Source organism: Arvicanthis niloticus, chromosome 27, assembly GCF_011762505.2.
Source record: "Arvicanthis niloticus isolate mArvNil1 chromosome 27, mArvNil1.pat.X, whole genome shotgun sequence".
Taxonomy (NCBI): domain Eukaryota; kingdom Metazoa; phylum Chordata; class Mammalia; order Rodentia; family Muridae; genus Arvicanthis; species Arvicanthis niloticus.
In genome coordinates this window covers 25,886,784-25,892,428 of record NC_133435.1, presented here as the reverse complement: position 1 = coordinate 25,892,428, position 5,645 = coordinate 25,886,784, and the positions used below count along the sequence as shown (strand labels likewise).

Sequence of the window (5,645 nt, the reverse complement as noted above, 5' to 3'; positions counted from 1 at the left end):
TTAATCTGTTGCCTGTTCCCCTAACTTGTCCGTCCTCAGTGAGAGAGGATGCACCTAGCTCTGCAGAGGTTTAATGTGCCAGGGTAAGGTAATACCCAGAGGAGCCTCCCCCTTCTTAGAAAAGGAGAGAAGTATTTGAAGGAAGGAAGTGTGGGGGGAAACTGGGAGGAGGGGGGCTTCAATTGGGATGCAAAGGGAATAAATGAATAAATTTATTAATTATTTAATTTATTAATAATTTAATTAATTAATAAATTTATTAATGAAAAAACATAAAAATAAGTAAATTCATTTAGCTTTTCATTTTAACACCCCAAACCTTATGATTCCAGAAGAGCCAACCACCCACATCTCCCCTTCATATGTGTACTTACTAGCATGTTTTTATTTATGAAATACTGTACTTATAAAATATTATAAAGAAATTCAAAACTGTAGTATTTTACTGTGCAAACTACCCTTTTAATATTCACTATAATAATTATTTCTTGGTTATTTCAGTGACATTTCCAAATAAATTGATACTTTCCTAAATCCTCCTATCTTTAATTAATTAAACAAACAATTGCCACATTCTTATGCACTTGAATGATATGGGGTTATATCTTAACTTTCTTGGATCCTTTCTTTAAAATGAATTTTTGTGAAACTTTAAAAATATTTTGCCAATTAAATATTTTTTTTAAGTTTATTACTATCTTAACTTTCTTTCTCTAGGCTACTAATTATTTTTCCTTTCACAGTTACAGCCCTGTAATCAATTAATGTTGTTCTTTCTGAGATGCATTGTTCTTGGAATCATCCCGGGGCTTCTGCAAATCACAGGTGGATCTGGTATGGACCTCATGCTGCTGCTGCTTCTGTTGTATGCTTAATAAAACAGAAATACAAGATGGAGCAATTAGGAAGAGCCTCAGATAATGGATGAACTCTTCAAGTGATCAGAGTTTTACACAACCCAGTAAGCACTGGAAGTTATATAAGAGTGATTAAATTCCTGCTTTAATTTTAAATTAACTATAGCAACGCCCTAATTATAGTAATGAACTGGACTTTTCCTAGCATGTTTTGCTCTTGGCTAGAATACAATATACAATGAGTTGGTCTTTGGCCCGAGCTCTAATGACTTTAAGACAAGTACATAAAAAAAAAAAATCTGTTGGAAAATATTATCTTCACAAAAGATGTCCCAACTGTACTTCCATATCATTCTAGTGAGCACCATGTTTATTAAATACAAAGTAAGTGATGGTTATACACTAAAATTTCCAATATTTCAACCTGAGGCTGAAGAATAAATTTGAATGCAGACACATGAAATCATTGGGTACAACACTATTAATATTCTTCTGCAGGACATAAGTCAACTGATACTTAAACGGATTCTCTCTACCTTTGTCTCTCCTCTTTTCCTCACTCCTCTTCTTCCTTCACTTTTTGTTCTCTTCCTCCTCTCTTCTGCTTTCTTCATCTTCCATCCCTTGAAGTATCCTCCCATTGCCATTGCCCTCTCCCATCTCTTCTCTGTATACAGGATGCTTCTTCCTAAGGTCACTTCATTTTAAAAACTCCAAGTCCACATGGGTGTGAATAGATGTGAAATTTCACAAACTTCATTGTGGTGCTTTTTTTTTTTTTAAAGACAATTCCTTGGATGACCACTAAAATCCTGATGGTTTAAATTCTAATTATTTTTATAGTGCATGTGGACGTGTGTGCCTGTATTGCAGGTACAAGCAAGTGTGAACATCATACTTGCAGAAGTTGGTTCTCTCCTTCCACTATGTGAGTTCCAGGGATAGAGTTTAGATCATCAGGTGTTTATATACCCACTGCTCATTGATACTAGATTATGTTTTTTAGATAGCAAAATTTTAATGAAGATTGTAGTGAGTTTCCTGTCTTTTCTAAAATCTCTCCTTTTCTTGTAGAAAACAGGAAGAGTTGATTAGGTGGTTCATAGATTTAAAAATTATAAATGCCTTATGAGCATATGAAATGTTGTGTGCTCTCTGTTTTTGTCTGTAGTCCTACCATGGTTAATTAGATTTTCACAAGTGAGCATGGGGAGAAGTGTATCTAGGTGGGAGAGGGAAAGAAATAGAAAAGATAATGGGAGAAGACACAAAGTATATTATTATATGTATATTCATGGTGGAACTGTGAAGAATATGCTCCATGATTATTCAAAATTTAAAAGAATGTTAAGCTGTAAGCCCTTTAAAGTGTTGTATACGTAGATTTTGTTTCCATACTTAGCAGTGTACATAAATATATTTACACATAAGCTTAACAAGACTTATGTTTGTATATGCCTGTATTCTCTACAGTCTTGGACCAATCTGCACAGGTGCATGTACATATAGTCTCTAGTAATTTAAAAGTTGTAAAGTACTACTAGGCATTACTAGAAGCTGGCTGCTTAGTTATCATTAAAATTTAATATGGGTACTTGTCAGTTTTCTGTAAAAAATATTTCAATAACACAACTCAACATAATATAAAATAAAATATAATTCATTAATTTTCAAAATATCTTTGAGCAAAAAAAAGAATAAAGAAAAACTTCATTTTGTATAGGCTCAAATATTTTCAATAAAATGACCTTTAAGTTTAGATTTAAGCATAGTTAAAATCCAAAAGTAGGCTCTCTGTTCCTCCCTGCTCCAGAGACAGCTGCATCTTCTTGTGCTGTGCCAGCCTCATTCCATAGACAAAATTGTGAAGGTCGATGTGAACGGATTTGGCTGTATTGGGCACCTGGGTACCAGGGCTGCCTTCTTCTCTGCATCTGGCAAAGTGGAGATTGTTGCCATCCATGACCCCTTTATTGACCTCAACTACATGGTCTTCATATTCCAGTATGACTCTACCCATGGCAAGTTCAACCACACAGTCAAGGCTGAGAATGGGAAGCTTATCAACAGGAAGCCCATCACCATCTTCCAGGAGTATGTATAGAAAGTGCACAGGATACTTCAAGGAGATAGTAAGAGATAGCATGAACTTTGTCTTGTTCCCTACCTGTAGGCAAGATCCTGCTAACATCAAATGGGGTGATGCTGGTGCTGAGTATGTTGTGGAGTCTACCAGCGTCTTCACCACCATGGAGAAGGCTGGGTCCCACTTGAAGGATGGGGTAAAAAGGGTCATCATCTCTGCCCTTTCTGCTGATGCCCCCATGTTTGTGATGGATGTGAATCATGAGAAATATGACAACTCACTTAAGATTGTCAGCAATGCATCCTGTACCACCAACTGCACTGCTTAGCCTCCCTGGACAAGGTCATCATGACAACTTTGGCATCATGGAAGGGCTCATGACCACAGTCCATGCCACCACTGCTACTCAGAAGACTGTGGATGGCCCCTCTGGGAAGTCATGGTGTGATGGCTGTGGGGTTGCCCAGAATATAATCCCTGCATCCACTGGTACAGCCAAGGCTGTGGGCAAGGTCATCCCAGAGATGAAATGGAAGTTCATTGGCAAGGCCTTCTGTGTTCCTACCCGCAATGTATCCATTGTGGATCTGACATGCCTGTCAATTATGATGCTATCAAGAAGGTGGTGAAGCAGGCATCTGAGAGCCCACTGAAGGGCATCCTGGGCTACAGTGAGGACCGGGTTGTCTCCTGCGACTTCAACAGCAACTCTCACTCTTCCACCTTTGATGCTGGGGCTGGCATTGCTCTCAATGACAACTTTGTAAATCTTATTTCCTGGTATGACAATGAATATGACTATAGCAACAGGGTTGTGGATCTCATGGCCTACCTTGCCTCTAAGGAGTAAGAAGCCCTGGACCACCCACCCCAGCAAGGACACTGAGAGCAAGAGAGAGGCCTTCGGTCACTGAAGAGTCTCTGTCCCAACTCAGACCCCAACACTGAGCATCTCCCTCACAGTTTCCATCCCGAACCCCCATAATAAAAGGAGGGGCCTAGGGAGCCCTTTCTATTTTCTTAAATACCATCAATAAATGTTCACTGCACCAAAAAAAAAAATCCCAAAGTATTTTGAGATTATAAAATAAGATAACTAAGAATGATAACCTCTTTCTAACTTTATTTATGTGTGTATGGTATATGTTTATATATGAGTTAAGGTATGTGCATGTGCATATGTATCTGAGGGTAATAGATCATTGCTAGCTGTATTTCACAATTGCTTTCTCCATAAGGCTTAGAGAGGTCTAGTCTGACTTGCCAATGAGCTCTAGGTGTCCTCCTGCCTCTACCTCCACATGCTATAATTATATAATCCCCTGTGCCTGGCTTTATGCTGGTGATAAGTAATCCAAACCCAGGTCCTCATAATTGCTTAGCAAGCAGCTTACTGAATGATGCATCTCCCTGGCCGGTTCTTTCTGATTTTACATAATGAAGATCATCTATATCCTCTCTGAGAATCACTAACATGCTCGCTCCCTACAGCCTTCTTATGGCTAGCTCTCACTTTATTTTTGATGTGTATATGCTGTTGTTTATGCTTGTAGGATTCAGCATGGGTTTCCTTTTATCCTGATGCGTTCTCAACATGGTATCAAATGTACTATGTAAATCAGATCAGTGAACATTAAGGAAGAACTCAGTGTGTAAACTTGATCTTGGATCTAAGGTCTCACCTATCTGAAAGGCTGGCAGTGCCCTTTATGCTCAAAACATTTCTTCTTGAGAAAATTACCTCAACAGAGAGAATCCTGAACTAAACTGATAATTGGGTACAAAATATTGAGAGTCTTAAAAGAAAAAAAGATATTTTATGTAAGGCATCACCATATTATTAAATCACTGTTCACTAATTGGTGAAGCCAGTCTAATTCAGATTATTAATCTATTATTAATCTGGCTTATTCAGATGGAGTCTGGAACAATTTCACTTAAAAAGTATGGGGAAGATTTGGTGTGTGACTCGGAAAACACTGAGTTTGTTCCAAGGTCTGGGAGGACAGCTGGCAGGGTTTTCCAGCAAGTGGACAGAGTACAAAAAGGATGTCCAGAAAATACAAGGATCTGTTATTAGAAACTCTAGTCTAAATGTTCAAGTCCCCCCATAAAAGGCACACAACCAACTCTAACTCTGTGAAGTCAAGACTTACATTTTGAGTTATGGTCATGTGTCCCTTTGCTCTAGTTTCTCATGTCCTAACATTTCTTGAGATGTTCTCTGAGGTTTTCTGGAGGCAATCACGGTGTACTTCAGTGCTCTTAACCCTGAGACAGATCATTTATAACATGTTCTTTGTTATGGGTGATAGTAAGGAGATCATTATTGGAATCAGGGAGTTTTAAAATATAAAACCTTATTGGCTATCACAGATACTCTTAATGCAATAAAATACTTATAGAATATTTGGTATTAAGTGTCCTGTTAACCGTATGTGTGTATTTCAGTGACACTGGGGTATTTATTTCATTAAAGGTGCCATCTATCATTTACTTACTTCGCATCTCCAGAGCATCACCATCTCCCTACTCTGAACCTCTGTCCTCATGAAACTGCTCCGTACTTCTTCCCCGACTGGGAACCACCACTGCATTTCCTCTCTAGATACCTCACAAAGTGGGATTGTATAGTATGTGACCTTGTGTGTGTTCTATTTTGATGACAGAATGGCTTCAAGGCTTATCCATGTGGTAGCATA

General features: G+C 38.2%; 1 pseudogene; it reads left to right on the top strand.

Moving 5' to 3' along the window:
* The first annotated feature begins 1,184 nt into the window (after positions 1 to 1,184).
* LOC143439543 (glyceraldehyde-3-phosphate dehydrogenase pseudogene) lies at positions 1,185 to 3,793 on the top strand (annotated as a pseudogene).
* Positions 3,794 to 5,645: the final 1,852 nt, after the last annotated feature.